The 15,891-nt window shown below is 43.0% G+C and overlaps 1 pseudogene; it reads left to right on the plus strand.

Moving 5' to 3' along the window:
• Positions 1-3,640: 3,640 nt before the first annotated feature.
• Positions 3,641-5,346, plus strand: LOC101604922 (annotated as a pseudogene).
• The last annotated feature ends 10,545 nt before the right edge of the window (positions 5,347-15,891 follow it).

Consider the following 15,891-nt stretch of genomic DNA (forward strand, 5'->3'; position numbering starts at 1 on the left):
TGACTGGATGGATGAGAAGTGCTGTGAATTGTGTCTTGGGGTAGGAGTAGAGGTGTAGTTTCAGAAGATAAGAGAAGGGTGTCAGCTTGTTTCAGTGAGTATTGTGGGTAAGTGAGAGCCATCTGGCAGTCATGAGTGTCTCCCTGGTTATTGAGAAAAATAATGTACTGTGTGTTTCATTGGTGGCCCTTGCAGTGAATAATAGTGGCTTGAAAGTCGGGCGTGGTGGTGCATGCCTTTAATCCCCAACATTCAGGAGGAAGAGGTAGGAGGATCACTGTGTGTTTGAGGCCACCTTAAGAATACAGAGTGAATTCCAGTTCAGCCTGGGCTAGAGTGAGACCCTACTTCGAACCCCCCGCCTCCCAACCCCACAAAAAAGTGGCTTGAGTGGGCAGTAGGGCTGAATCTGAGAGTACCTGGATAAGGGATGAGTTGGTGATGGGGGATCCTTTTTGTGTAAGGAAACCCCTTTCCCTCCAGATTAGAATATTTGAATGTATGATGCTGTATGCATATTTAGAATCGGTATAAATGTTAACATGGTGAATGATTGCTCCAGTGAGGGAGCAGGTTAAAACAATGAGTTCGGCTTGCTATGAAGTGGTATATGGAGGCAGAGACCTTGTTTGTGGATGGAGTGGGCTTTGAGGGTCACTGTGGAGGATGTTGTAGACTCCTATAAAGGGCCCTTGTTTAAGAGCACTATTATCTATCAACCAGTTGGGGTCATCAGGTAAGGGGGAGTCTTGGATGTGTGTGAACGGATTCAGAGAGAAATACAGGATATCTGTGCAGATATGAATGGGGCTATCAGGGTGTGTAAGGGAGCATGTGACAGGTAAGAGAGTAGCAGGACTTATAGGGGGTGATTGTTCAAAAAGGAGATTAGGATTGAGAAGATGGACATGGAGGACCTATATGGGAGAAGGGGGGAGAGAAAGAAAAGCTCAGTGAGTCAGGAGGTCCTTTAAAGAGTGAGAGGTGAAAAGCAGGGCATGGTGGCGCACGCCTTTAATCACAGATTTTGGGAGGCAGAGGCAGGAGGATCACGTGAGTTCGAGGCCACCCTGAGACTACATAGTGAATTCCAGGTCAGCCTGAGCTAGAGTGAGACCCTACCTCTAAAATCAAAAAAAAAAAGAGTGAGAGGTGAAAATATGGAGAGGGCTATGGAGGGATATCTTGTTAGCCTCAGGGACAAGGAGGACCACTGCTACAAGTGTTGGAGGCAAGGGGTGTCATCTCCATGCTACCATATCCAACTGTTGGGAGAGGTAAGCAGGGGGCGAAAAGTGTCACCACCTTTTTGGCAGAGGATGGCTAAGGCTTGTCCCAGGTTGGCATTTAAGAAAAGGACAAAAGGCTTCTTAGTGTTTATTAGGGAGAGGGTAGCAACCGTGAATAACGATCATGTGAGGAGGGCTAGAGAGATGGCTTAGCGGTTAAGCGCTTGCCTGTGAAGCCTAAGGACCCCGGTTCGAGGCTCGGTTCCCCAGGTCCCACATTAGCCAGATGCACAAGGGGGCGCACACGTCTGGAGTTCATTTGCAGAGGCTGGAAGCCCTGGCGCACGCATTCTCTCTCTGTCCCTCTATCTGTCTTTCTCTCTGTCTCTGTCGCTCTCAAATAAATAAATTTTAAAAAAAGATCATGGAGGAGGTTATGGGGGCCTGGAGATATGTGGTAGATAGGAGTGGCTCATCAATGGACACCTAGGTTACCTCATAGAGGGGATGGGTTATGATAGAGAAGTTTGGGATCCAGATATGGAAGAAATTAAAAGGACCAAGTAATGCAAGGAGTTCACGTTTATTATGAAGTAAGGGGTAATTGGTGAGATTTTTAATTCTAGAAGTAGGGATAGTTTTGCCCTTTTGTGAAAGTGAAAGCCCAAGGTAGAGAACAGAGGTTTTACATATTTAGGCCTTATCCTTAGAGGCTCTATAACGCCAGAATACTAAGGAGTTGAAAAGTATGGTAGCATGTGTTGAGATCTCTGGAGGGGCTGCATTACAGATCTTCAGATTATATGATTACATATGATTATATGATTACAGATTATATGATCTTCATATTGGAGCAGAAAACTAGGTTTGAGTTCCAAGGTGGCCATGTCCCACTGCAAAGCCTGGCCAAAAAAGTAGGAGCTGTCCCTAAAATCCTAGGGCAGGACTGTCCAGATTAATTGTTGGGCCTATAGTGTATTAGGTTCTTCCCAGGTAAAGACAAAGAGTGGTCTTGATTTAGTGTGTAAGCAGACAAACAGGAAGGCATCTTTAAGATCAAAGAGAAATATTTTGAAGAGGGTGGGATGGAGGAAAGGAGAGTGTAGGGGCTACTGACAACAGGAAAAGTTGGGACAATAGTACAATTTATTTCTCAGAGGTCCTGGACTAAATGATAGGACCCATTAAGTTTTCTTATGCCCAGGATGGTGGTGTTATGGGGTGAGTGAATAGGGGTGAGCAGAGAGGCCAAGAGTAATGGGTTTAAGTCCTTGGTGGGGGTCAGGGCACAGAGGGTATTGTTTCTGAGGGATGTAGGTAGAAGAATCTTTAAGGTTTATGAGTACAGGAAGGTAATGGAAGGCAATGGCAGGATTGGAAGTGTCCCATACCAAATGGTTGACAGAGGGTAGCAGAGAGGGAGAGGTAGCAATTTGAGAAAAGACTTGAGATGGGCATGGATCCATATGTAGAAGAAAAATACTGGTTACCTTTAAAGGGGGTATGTAAAGGGAAACCATAAGTTTGGAGAGGATATCCCTGCCAAAGAGAGGGAGGCCACATTGAGGCATGACAATAAACTGGTGAGTTAGAATTAAGTCCCCAAATTGGCAAAGAATAAGTGGGGTGCAGTGGGTATTGTGGAGGGGATCCCTGAGACCCCTGTAATAAGGACTGTAGTGGAGAATATTTGTCCCCACCAAGAAAGAAGTAGAGAATAGGAGGCACCACTATCTAAGATGAAAGTGTTCTCTTCATCAGCCACTATGCCTTTTACCCCTAGTGCCTATGAGCCAGGTGTTAATTTGGCTTGGGACCAGGAACTTAGTGGGTGACATTGAAGAAGGGCATGAGAAAGAGAACTGGCCTGATTGCCAAAGGAGCCACCTGGGCGGCTAGTCAGACAATCCATTTTCCAGTGTCCCCATTGTCCACAGACTGGACAAGCCCTGAAGGGGGCCAAGGACTGGGGTATTCCTTTGCCCAGTGACCAGGTTGGATGCAGTGGAAACAAGGACCAGGGGGCTGACACCACCAGAAATAGAAGGTGAAGGTAGTGGCTGGGATCAGTGTACAGTAGCAGCCAGGAATTGAAAATCAGCCTGGCACTCTTTCGTAGTTTGTTCCCAATCTCTTTCTCCCTTCCGGCTTCCTCCTTTCTACCATTAAGACTTTGAAATCCAGGTCAAGTAATCATTTTAGGGAGTCATAGGTCCTTTATGAGGTCTTTGGAGTTTGTGCCTGGTGTGGGGAGGTGTGGGGAGCTGAATGTCCTAGAAAATAAATGTAGGCGGGAGCGCCCCTCCCCCCGGACTCGGACGCCGCGGGGCTCGGAGGGAAGGCGGGAGTGAGCGAGCCAAGGCGGGAGGGCGGACGGACAGACTGGCGGGGAGGGCCGGCGGGCCAGCAAGATGGCGCAGACTCAGGGCACCAAAAGGGAAGTCTGTTACTACTACGACGGTGATGTTGGAAATTACTATTATGGACAAGGCCACCCAATGAAGCCTCACCGAATCCGCATGACTCATAATTTGCTGCTCAACTATGCGCCCTCACAAGGCCAATGCTGAGGAGATGGCCAAGTACCACAGTGATGACTACATTAAATTCTTGCACTCTATTCGTCCAGATAACATGTCTGAGTACAGCAGGCAAATTCAGAGATTCAGTGTTGGTGAGGACTGTCCAGTATTTGATGGCCTGTTTGAGTTCTGTCAGCTGTCTACTGGAGGCTCTGTGGCAAGTGCTGTGAAACTTAATAAGCAACAGACCGTCATTGCAATGAATTGGGCTGGGCGCCTAAATCTTGCAAGAAGTCTGAGGCATCTGGCTTCTGTGGCGTCAATGATATCGTCTTGGCCGTCCTGGAACTGCTAGAGTACCATCAGAGAGTGCTGTATATTGACATTGATACTCATCACGGCGATGGCGTGGAAGAGGCCTTTTATAGACCGTGTCATGACTGTGTCCTTTCAAAAATACGGAGAGTACTTCCCAGGAACTGGGGACCTACGGGATATTGGGGCTGGCAAAGGGAAGCACTATGCTGTTAACTACCCGCTCCGAGATGGGATTGATGACGAGTCCGATGAGGCCATTTTCAAGCCGGTCATGTCCAAAGTAATGGAGATGTTCCAGCAGTGGTCTTGCATTGTGGCTCAGACTCCCTGTCTGGGGATCGGTTAAGTTGCTTCAATCTGATCATCAAAGGGCATGCCAAGTGTGTGGAATTTGTCAAGAGCTTCAACCTGCCTATGCTGATGCTGGGAGGAGTTGGTTATACCATTCATAATGTTGCCTGGTGCTGGACATAGGAGACAGCTGTGGCTCTGGACACTGAGATTCCTAATGAGCTGCTGTACAATGACTACTTTGAATACTTTGGACCAGATTTCAAACTTCACATCAGTCCTTCTAATATGACCAACCAGAACACTAACGAATACCTGGAAAAGATCAAACAGTGGCTCTTTGAGAACTTGAGAATGCTGCCCCATGCACCTGGGGTCCAAATGCAGGCAATTCCTGAGGATGCCATCCCAGAAGAGAGTGGAGATGAGGATGAAGATGACCCTGACAAACGCATCTCAATCTGTACCTCTGGCAAACAAATTGCCTGTGAGGAAGAATTCTCTGATTCCAATGAGGAGGGAGAAGGTGGTCGAAAGAACTCTTCCAATTTCAAAAAAGCAAAAAGAGTCAAAACAGAAGATGACAAAGAAAAGGACCTAGAAGAAAAGAAAGAAGTCACAGAAGAGGAAAAAACCAAGGAGGAGAAGCCAGAAGTCAAAGGGGTCAAAGAGGAGACCAAGCTGGCCTGAGCAGACTTCTCTAGCCCTGGCTTCTTGCCAGATCCCCCCATCCCTCAAATTTTATATTTTCTATTCCTCTATTTATAAATATATATATATATTAAATATAAATGTCCCCAGGGACCAGAACCCAGGGCAACAGTACTGGGTGAGCTCTTCCAGCAGCTGCCTTGGCCACCCCTACCCCAAGTCTTAATTCTAAACCATGACGGGTCTAGGTCTAGGTGGAAGGGATACAACCTGAAGGTAAAATTCTGAAAACACCAAGTGCCTGTTTAGGAGCTTTGGGAAGATTCCCTTATTAAGCTTTCTGGAAGGGTGGCTGGGTCTTCTGGGATTCCTGTTCTTTTCAGGCAAGGTAAGCAGCTATTTTTAGATTGGTTCTATTCTTGTATCTTCTCAGGTGAGACAAACTCACACTGCCTTCTTTCCCCCAATTCTGCAGGTGGAGGTTGGTAGTAGTGTAGCTTACTTTTTGAGATAGTTTCATTTTTGTGAGGCTCTTTATAATAAAATACATTTCAAAAAAATTTTCAAAAAGAAAAAAATGTAAAGAAGAAAGATGCCCTCACAGGAGTTTATATTAGTGAACTTGGTAATGGCCTCAGATAAGTGGTTGAGGAAAAGGGCCAGATTTTCAGTGGGGGCTTCAGTGGCTTCTTTCATTTTCTCAAAATTGATCCTACCATGGGCATTTTGGTGCATCCCTTCAGCTAGGCAGGTCACCACATGCTGGAGATGCTTTGAACCTGTGCCTGTCATTTGGTAGTCCCAATTTGGTTCTGGTAGGGAGACTGCCTCAGCCCTAGGAGAGGACTGAGGTCCTGTTGACTTATTCTATCATCATGAGTCTAGGCTGCCTTCCAAATGTGTTTCCTTTCACCAGAAGCAATGGTTGAATTTAGAATGTGAAAAGCATCCCTCCAAGTGAGGGTGTAGATTTGGGTGAGTCTTGTGAAGTGAACCCTATAATAGAGAGAGTTCTCCGGAAAAGACCCTAATTTCTGTTCAATTGAGTCAATTTCATTGAGAGTGAAAGGGACATGAATGTGAGTGGGTCCATCTGTCCCAGCTACCTCATATAAAGGAAACATCCGAAAGTCTCTTGTTGGTTGCCCTCATGATCTAGTGTGGGGTAGAGAGGGAAAGGGGGAAGGGAGCTGTATGGTGTTAATGGGAGTTGGCATAGAAGGGTGATTGGGTGGGGTGAGCAGGTGAAAAGGGTGAGTTTCAGGAGGTTGATCTAAAGGAGCAGGAGGGACAGAAGGGTGCTGAAGGAGAGCAGCTGCAGAAGAGGGTTAGGAGAATTGTACGGAGGAGGCTCATCAGCTGGGTCAAAAGAAGACGAGTCCTGAGAGGACTGTTGTTTAGAGGGGGGGTTTAGAGGGTCTTTGGTGATAGAGAAGGACTTGATAGATAGAACAAGTACAAAGGGAAGGGCAGGGATGGAGGACAAAGGAGTTCTGGAGGTAGGGAACCTTGGACCACTTGCCGTGGAGTTGGAGAAAGTTATCAAGATCAATGAGAATGTTGAAATCAAAAGTATTAAATCCAGACAAGTGGTAGCCATCATCTAATAATACTGTGGTCAAATCTGAATAGAGAGTTGGGATAATTTGGCAGGTAGGATCTTGGAGAGTTCAAGTTCCTTTAAATTAGTTTTGAGACATGCTAATGGAGTATCTTTTGGAATAGACAATTTTTTTTTTTTTTTACAGTGGGGCAAGTGCTTTTTTAATCTTTAAAAAAACAAAGATCAAACTTCAGACATTGCTGAACAACACAAACTGTATAAACCATACAGATTATTCTGATACAAACTGTATTATATACAGTCCTGCCCCACTCATTCTCCTGATGCAGGACCCGTGAAATGTAAGTGTATCACAGCTTGATAGCATATCCATATTATAAATAAAATCACAATATGATTTCTGTCTGTTAACTAGAAACTTGAAGGGGCTAAGCTGACAACTCAGATTCGAATATCATATAGTCAAGACGAGAGACACCGTATCAAAAAGTGTTACATAACAAAAACATACTGTAGGCTTTACAAATAATGTTTGGATTATACATTCATAATGCAAATACTCATAACTGGTAGATTGATTGGAATAATTCCAGAGTTCAAAAACAGAACTTGTCTATAAAACACATTTTTAAATCTTGAGTATAACTAAAGTGTGAAGCAAATTAGTTTCTAGTATCAGACATTACAGAAAATAGCCCTCGAAAACCTAGTTGAGAGCTTGAATCTTTAAATAAGTCTCTACATTAAATAGACGCGCTGTTGGTTTGTCCTTAAGTCCATGCTTTCCCGGTTGGTCTTGCACCAGATGTCTAACTTGGAGAACATTACATGAAATACAAGTAGTCAACCTGAGTCTGTAATTGAGCAGCATTGAGATGTTCTATTCCAGTGCATAATATTCAATGTGACTTATATACATGGTAATTTACAATGGTCAGCAGTTGTAGAAAGTGTTCATCCAGTTGGAATAAGGATAATTAAGAAAAGATACTAAAGAAAAAGTTCATGGTAAAATCTGTACAATGTTTACTAAAGAAGCACCACGCTGTTTGAACAAAGTTATTTTCTGTTTATAATTTAAGCTGGGTTGGGGATGGCTTGTTGAAAATGTTGAATCATAACTAGTGAATCTGCTTTGAAGCCAAGGGGTTTTAATCACCTTGGCCATACTCTGGCAAAGGACACCGGTCAGGCCTGCTTTCCATCCGTAAATGCTTCATCTTCTCCCGGAAAGGGCCGGTGCCTTCCAGAGGCAGGCCGTTGGCTAATAGAAAGGCGCCCTCGGTTCTCCAAAAGTGACCAACAGCCTCATAGCTCGGGGCCTCCTTTACACGTAGCTCATCTTCATCTTGCACAAAGTCCTCGGATTTCTGTGAGTGCCTTTTTTTCTTTTTTTTCTTTCTTTTATGTTTATGGATGTCAGCATCAGAGCACCCTGCTGAGACGTCGGAGTCTTGCTGGTATCTGCAGTCCCGCTCCCGGTGTTTGTCTTTGGACTTCTTTTTCTTCTTGGATTTTTTGTGCTTCTTGGCCCGAGGCACTTCTAAAGAGTCCTTCTCTAGGCTTCTGGTGGCTTTCTTTTCTAGGTGGCTACCATTATTTTCGAGATTCTGGTACCTCCGTTTCAGTAACTTGATGCTTTCGTGCTCATGGAAGCGCTGGGAAAGGCCACAGCTGATATCCAGGGCTCCCAGGGCAGACTTCTCCTGGTGATACCGGGGAGACTGGAGGCCACACGGGAGGTGTGGAAGTGGGGCTGCTCCGTGCCCTGGGCCAGTGGCTCCCAGCCCTTGTGGTTCCAGGAGTAGTCTGTGTGGCCGCCCAGTCTGCCCCAGGCGCTCGTGCTCGTGGCTGCTGTGCAGAGGCCATTGGGATAGACAATTTAAAACCCATTTTGGAGGACAAGGACTGATTGGCATGGCTTATACCACCACCAGAGATGTCTCCCAGGTGTAGGGAGACGAACAGAACCTAAAGATTATGCGGGAGTGTCCCTACACTCATGATGCTTGGAGTGTCCAGTGGAACAATGTGTGGGGGTATCGTGGGGCATCCTATTGTCCATGGTCTGAAGAGTGAGAGATTCCCAGAGTTTCTAAGGTGTGAGACAGGGCACCACTGCCACACACCAAGAGTATCTTATCCTGAAGGATGAAATTTGATGAGGGTGTGGATGAAAATCATCACACAGCCAGTGGCATCCCATCTGGAGTCCAAAAGTCCGGGGGAAGAGGGGAGGAAGAGAGAAATATGACCCAGTGGATTGCCCAAAGGCTGTTGGAGATTTGACTGAGCTCAGAGAGGGATTTTGGACATTCATCAGAGTGTACCCCTGGCCAGAATTCCTCAGTCTCCACAAATGATCCACCAAGCTCATGCAATGTGAGGGTTAGGGTAAGAGGAAGAAGGAAAGAAAAAAGCTGTCAGATATCAAGCTGGGTTAGAATACTAATAAAGCTCCCTGAACCATGAGGCTGAGCAGAACTTGCACCACTCACATAGACAAAGGCCACAAAAGCCCAGAGGTCTCAGGTGGCAACTGGTGGCTCTTTAGTCCAGAATAGTGAGCACAGCAAGCATCTGTGCACCTGAGGGAATGAAACACTGGCAGGGAGGTAGAGGGGAGAAGTAAAAAGAAGGGGTGGATGCATAGCCCGAAAGTCCCTGAGGGCTCCAATCCAGGTCACAGCACCAGAAATGTAAGGAAAACGAAAGACAAAAGCAAAGGAAAACACCAGACTTCATCTCAACAGAGACTGTTTGTTGAAGCACAGTGAGGGGCTACAACCGTCCTGTGGGATGGAGGCTGAAGCACTGAGCTAGGCTGGGTTCAAGCTTATAAGGAAAACCTTAAGAAAAGCAGACTGAGGGCTGGAGAGATAGCTTAGCAGTTAAGGCACTAGTCTGCTAAGCCTAAGGACCTATGTTCTACTCTCCAGATCCCACATAAGCCAGACACATAAATGTGGGGCAAGCACAAGGTCACACATACCCACTACGTGTCACAAGAGTCTGGAGCTCAATTTCTGTCTGAGGGCCTAGCAAGCCAATTCTCTTTCTCTTTCTCTCTCTCTCTCTCTGTTTCTAAAATTAAAAAAAAAAAAAATTAAAGAAAAAGACTGAACCAGGTGCAAGTCCAAAGGAAGTAGATAAGGAGCTATTTGTGTCCTTGGTCAGAATAAGTTTTTTGTTTTTTTTTAAAGCAAGAATTATCTAAGGGAAGATACCCCAGATATTTTTCTGTCCCTTTAGGGCTTTCTGAGTTAGGAAAGTACATCAATCAGGGGAGTTGTCAAGCTTATCTGGGACAATTGCCTCTGATGTTTCTTTAAGGCCTTCTAGTCTTAGGGATAGTTATTAACCCTATAGTTTCCTCGGGTTTTCAGGGAGAGTAATTTACCCTTCACCACTCCATGGCTCTTCTTCCTAATCCTTTTTTTTTTCTTTAAAAATAGTTTTTATTTATTTGAGAGAGACAAGCAGGCCAGAGCCTGTAGCTACTGCAAACTAACCAGATACACATGCCACCTGGTGCATCTGGCTTACATAGGTACTAGGGAGTTGAACCTGTTTCCTTAGGTTTCTCAGGCAAGTGCCTCCAATGTTAAACCATCTCTCCAGCTGTCTTCTGCCTATTCCTTTTATTATTATTATTATTAGTTTATTTACTTATTTATTTGCAGGCTGAGAAGATAAAGAAGGGGCATGGGCATCCAACCACTGTAAACAAAATCCAGATACGACTTCCAGTTGAGATGGCGGCATAGGTAACATGCCAAAGCAGCCTAAGGGGGAAAATGACCAAAAAAATCTCAGAAAAATACACACTTTTACTAAAAAATGAGGTGTATAGGAAATTGAAATGGCAGCGGAGAAGTAGAAGAGATCCAGAGCATCCAGAGCCCGCACAGGCCGGCAAAAGTGGCCCCAGCAGGTCTGCTGACCACAGCGGCGCACAAGAAAGCTGCCAGGCTCAGCTTGAGCCACAGGAAAAGCCAGGTGAGGGGAGCTTCCACTCACATTGGAGCTCTCTGAAAACTCTAGAAATGTGAAGGGAGAGTGGCAGTGAACAACAGAGGAGCAGATCACAAGGTAAAAAAACACATGGAACAGTAAGAGAACTTGAGCAGCATCGGTTCCCTCCCCTCCCCCACCGCCTGTGCACAGCACCAGCCAACAGAGCAGTGGTCCCAGGACCCAGCAACACAAACTTGAGCAGACAGCGGCACACAAACAGGAGCAGAGTCCAGCAGCAACATCAGTGGCTCAAGCACCAGCAACAGTGACCCCAGTGGCAGCAGCTCCAGCAGCAGCAGCTACAGTAGCAGCAGCAGCAGTTCCAGCAGCAGCAGCAGCTTCGGTAGCAGCAGCAGTGGATCCTGCAGTGGCAGCTTTAGCAGCAGCAGCAACATATCCAGCAGCAGCAGCTTCAGCAAGGGCAGTAGTGGTTCCAGAAGCAGGGGTGCTGATCTGCAGGGCCACAGTTTCCAGGCTCAGTTTGACCCTCAGGAAACGCCAGTGCCCAGCTCCAGAAATCAGAACAGCAGCCCAACGACCCAGCCAGCAACTTGACTGAGATCAAATTCATCCAAAGAGGCTACTGGGATTGCACCAGGGAAGGGTCTCACTTGGTCACAAGCTGAATTGGATCACTCAGCAGACCAGAAATCTTAACCTCTTTGTTGATAGAGGTTCTGGTTATTATAATACCTACTCTTACATAAATACTTGGTGCTGTTTTCGATTGAATGTGTAGAGTGTTTAGTTAAATTTTAAAATCTACCTATATGTCATTCCACTCAGCCTACTTGAATACTCTCATAGCAGGCAAACTCAACCCCTAGGAACACCTCTTTAGATATTCTGAGAGTCTTAAGAGCCACACCTAACACCTTAAGCTCCTACCCTGAAGACATAAAATATCAGCTCAATGCATACAGCTAAGAATACCCAGTTAGCTAGAAAATCCAAGCACTAACTTAATCCAAGATGCAAAAATATATACACTATAACACAAGAAACACCAAAAAGCAAGACAATATAAATCCACCTAAAAGTATTAATCCATTAGAAATGACCTCCAGTGAGAAGGAGTTAGAGGAAATGCCTGAGAAAGATTTCAAAACAATGATGGTAAATATGTTCAAAGAAGCCAAATAACAAATCAAAGAAATCAAAAATGAAATCAAAGGAATCAAAGAGACACAGAACACCAATCACCAATTTAATGAAATAAAGAAGGGAATACGGGCTGGAGAGATGGTTAAGCACTTGCCTGTGAAGCCTAAGGACCCCGGTTCGAGGCTCGGTTCCCCAGGTCCCACGTTAGCCAGATGCACAAGGGGGCGCACGCGTCTGGAGTTCGTTTGCAGAGGCTTGAAAGCCCTGGCGCGCCCATTCTGTCTCTCTCCCGCTATCTGTCTTTCTCTCTGTGTCTATCGCTCTCAAATAAATAAATAAATAATTTTTTTTTAAAAAAAAAGGGAATACAAGACATAAATAAGGAAAAAGAAATAATAAAGAAAAACCAGTCAGAATTACTAGCAATGAAGAACACAGTTAATGAAATAAAAAACACTTTAGAATATCTCAACAGTAGAATGGATGAAGGAGAGGACAGAATATCTAAGCAAGAAGACCAGGTGGCATCTAATACAGTCCAACAAAGAGAAAGACAAGCTTATAGAAAAGTATGAGTGGGAATTTCAAGATATTTGGAACACTATGAAAAGATCAAATATAAGAATTCAGGGCATAGAAGAAGGAGAAGAATTCCACTTCAAAAGCATAGTAGGTGTCTTCACAAAATCATAGAAGAAAACTTCCCCCAAAATGGGAAAGAGGTGCCAGTGAAGATACAGGAAGCCTTTAGAACCCCAGCTAGACAAAACCTGGAAAGAACCTCTCCTCACCATCTTTTACACTACCAAACACACAAACCAAAGAAAAATATTGAAAGCAGTTAAAAATCAAGTTACCTACAAAGGCAAGCCCATCAGGATTACAGCAGATTATTCAACACAAACTTTAAAAGCCAGAAGGTCTTGGAGTGATGTATTCCAAGTTCTGAAAGATAACAACTATCAACCAAGGTTACTTTATCCTGCAAAGCTATCCATTCAAATAGACGGAGAAAAAAGGACATTCCATGACAAAAGCAGGTTAAAGGAGTATTTGAAGACAAAACCATCTCTACAGGAAATACTTGAAAGAATCCTCCATGATGAAGAAAAGGAAAAGCACACATATAAGAAACCTGAAAAAACAAGCAATACTCAAATACCAGTTAACACAAGAGAGCAAAGGTAGAACCAAAACCATAAAAAAAAAAAATGGCAAACATAAATACACACCTTTCAATAATATCTCTTAATATCAACAGTCTCAATGACCCAACCAAAAGACATAGGTATGCAGACTGGGTTAAAAAGCAGGATCCTACAATTTGTCATCTCCATGAAACTCACCTTTCTACTAAGGATAGACATTATCTTAGGGTGAAAGGTCGGAAAATGGTGTTTCAAGCAAATGGGCCTAGAAAACAAGCAGGGGTTGCTATCCTAATATCTGACAATGTAGACTTCAGTCCAACATTAGTCAAGAAAGATAAGGAAGGCCACTTTATATTGATTAAGGGCACACTACAACAGGAGGACATTACAATCCTAAACACATATGCACCTAACATGGGGGCTCCCAAATTCATCAAACACTACTAGAACTAAGGTCACTGATAACACCAAACACCATGGTAGTGGGAGACTTCAACACCCCACTCTCATCAATTGACAGGTCATCCCAGGAAAAAATAAACAGAGAGGCATCTGGACTAAATGAGGTAATAGAAGGAATGGACCTAACAGATATCTACAGGACATTTCATCCAAATGCTGCAGAATATACATTCTTTTCAGCAGCACATGGAACATTCTCTAAAATAGACCATATATTGGAACACAAAACAAATCTTAACAAATATAGGAAAACTGAAATAATTCCTTGCAGCCTATCTGACCACAGTGGAATTAAACTACAAATCAATAGCAATAAAGGCTATAGAGCATACACAAAATCATGGAAACTAAACAATACCCTACTAAATGATGTGGGTCAATGAAGAAATCAAGAAGGAAATCAAAAAATTTATAGAGTCAAATGATAATGAGAACACAACATACCAATATCTCTGAGACACAATGAAGGCAGTCCTAAGAGGTAAATTTATAGCCTTAAGTGCCTATATTAAGAAATTAGAAAAGTCGCAAGTAAACGCCCTAATGCTGCACCATAAAGCCTTGAGAAAAGAAGAACAAAACAAACCAAAAATCAGTAGATGGGAAGAAATAATAAAGATTAGAGCAGAAATTAATGAAATAGAAACAAAAAAATCCAAAGAATTAATGAAAAAGAGTTGGTTCTTTGAAAGGGTAAACAAGATTGATAAACCCTTAACAAATCTGACCAAAAGAAAGAGAGAAGAGACACAAATTAATAAAATCAGAGATGAACAAGGTAAGATCACAACAGATTCCAGAGAAATTCAAAAAATCATAGGGACATACTATAAAAGCATATACTCCACAAAGTATGAAAATCTGAAAGAAATGGATGATTTCCTTGATTTATATGACCTTCCTAAATTAAATCAAGATGAGATTAATCACTTAAATAGACCTATAACAAATATGGAGATCCGAACAGTCATCAATAATCTCCCAACTAAAATAAGCCCAGGCCCAGATGGATTCACTGCTGAATTTTACCAGACCATTAAGGAACAGCTAACACCATTGCTTCTTAAGCTTTTCCAGGAAATAGAAAAAGAAGGAATTCTACCAAACTCCTTCTATGAGGCCAGCATCACCCTGATACCAAAACCAGGCAAAGATAGAACAAAAAAAGAAAATTACAGACCACTCTCCCTCATGAACATAGATGCAAAAATTCTCAACAAAATATTGGCAAACAGAATACAAGAGTATATCAAAAAGATCATTCACCCTGACAAAGTAGGCTTTATACCAGAGATGCAGGGATGATTCAATATACGCAAATCTATAAATGTAATACATTATATAAATGGTTTGAAGGACAAAAATCACATGATCATCTCATTGGATGCATAGAAAGCATTTGACAAAATCCAACATCCCTTCATGATAAAAAGTCCTACAGAGACTGGGAATAGAAGGAACATATCTCAAAATAATAAAAGCTATTTCGGACAAGCCTACAGCCAACATATTACTAAATGGGGAAAATCTGGAAGCTTTTCCACTAATATCACAAACAAGACAATGGTGTCCACTGTTCCCACTTTTACTTAATATAGTTTAGGATGTCTTAGCCATAGCAATAAGGCAAGAGACACACATAAAAGGAATACAAATGGGAAAGGAAGAGATCAAGTTATCATTATTTGCAGATGACATGATTCTATACATAAAGGACCCTAAAGACTCTACTAGCAAACTGTTAGAGCTGATCAAAACCTACAGCCATGTAGCAGGATACAAAATAAATACACAGAAATCAGTAGCCTTCATATATGCTAACAAAAACACACAGAGGATGAAATCAGAGAATCACTCCCATTCACAACTGCATCAAAAAATATAAAGTACCTTGGAATAAACCTAACCAAGGAAGTAAAGAACCTCTACAATGAGAACTTTAAAACACTCAAGCAAGAAAATGCAGAAGACACTAGAAAGTGGAAAAACATCCCTTGTTCCCGGATGGGAAGAATCAATATTGTGAAAATGGCAATCTTACCTAAAGCAATCTACACATTTAATGCAATCCCTATCAAAATTCCAAAAGCATTCTTCATGGAAATAAAAAAAAAAAACAATCCAGAAATTGATTTGGAATCACAAAAAAACCTCGAATATCTAAAATAATACTGAGCAACAAAAATAAGGCTGGTGGTATCACCATACCTGATTTTAACCTATACTACAGAGCCATAGTAACAAAAACAGTGTGGTACTGGCACAAAAACAGACATGTAGATCAATGGAACAGAATAGAGGACCCAGATGTAAGCCCAAGTAGATATAGCCACCTGATATTCGGTAAAAATGCCAAAAATACTCATTGGAAAAAAGACAGCCTCTTCAGCAAATGGTGTTTTGAAAACTGGATATATATCTGCAGAAGGATGAAAATAGATTCTTCTCTCTCGCCATGCACAAGAATTAAGTCCAAATGGATCAAAGACCTGAACTTCAAACCTGAAACTCTGAAATTGCTAGAGGAAAAAGTAGGGGAAACCCTTCAACATATTGGCCTTGGCAAAGACTTTCTGAATACA

This window comes from Jaculus jaculus, chromosome 8 (genome assembly GCF_020740685.1).
Source record: "Jaculus jaculus isolate mJacJac1 chromosome 8, mJacJac1.mat.Y.cur, whole genome shotgun sequence".
Taxonomy (NCBI): domain Eukaryota; kingdom Metazoa; phylum Chordata; class Mammalia; order Rodentia; family Dipodidae; genus Jaculus; species Jaculus jaculus.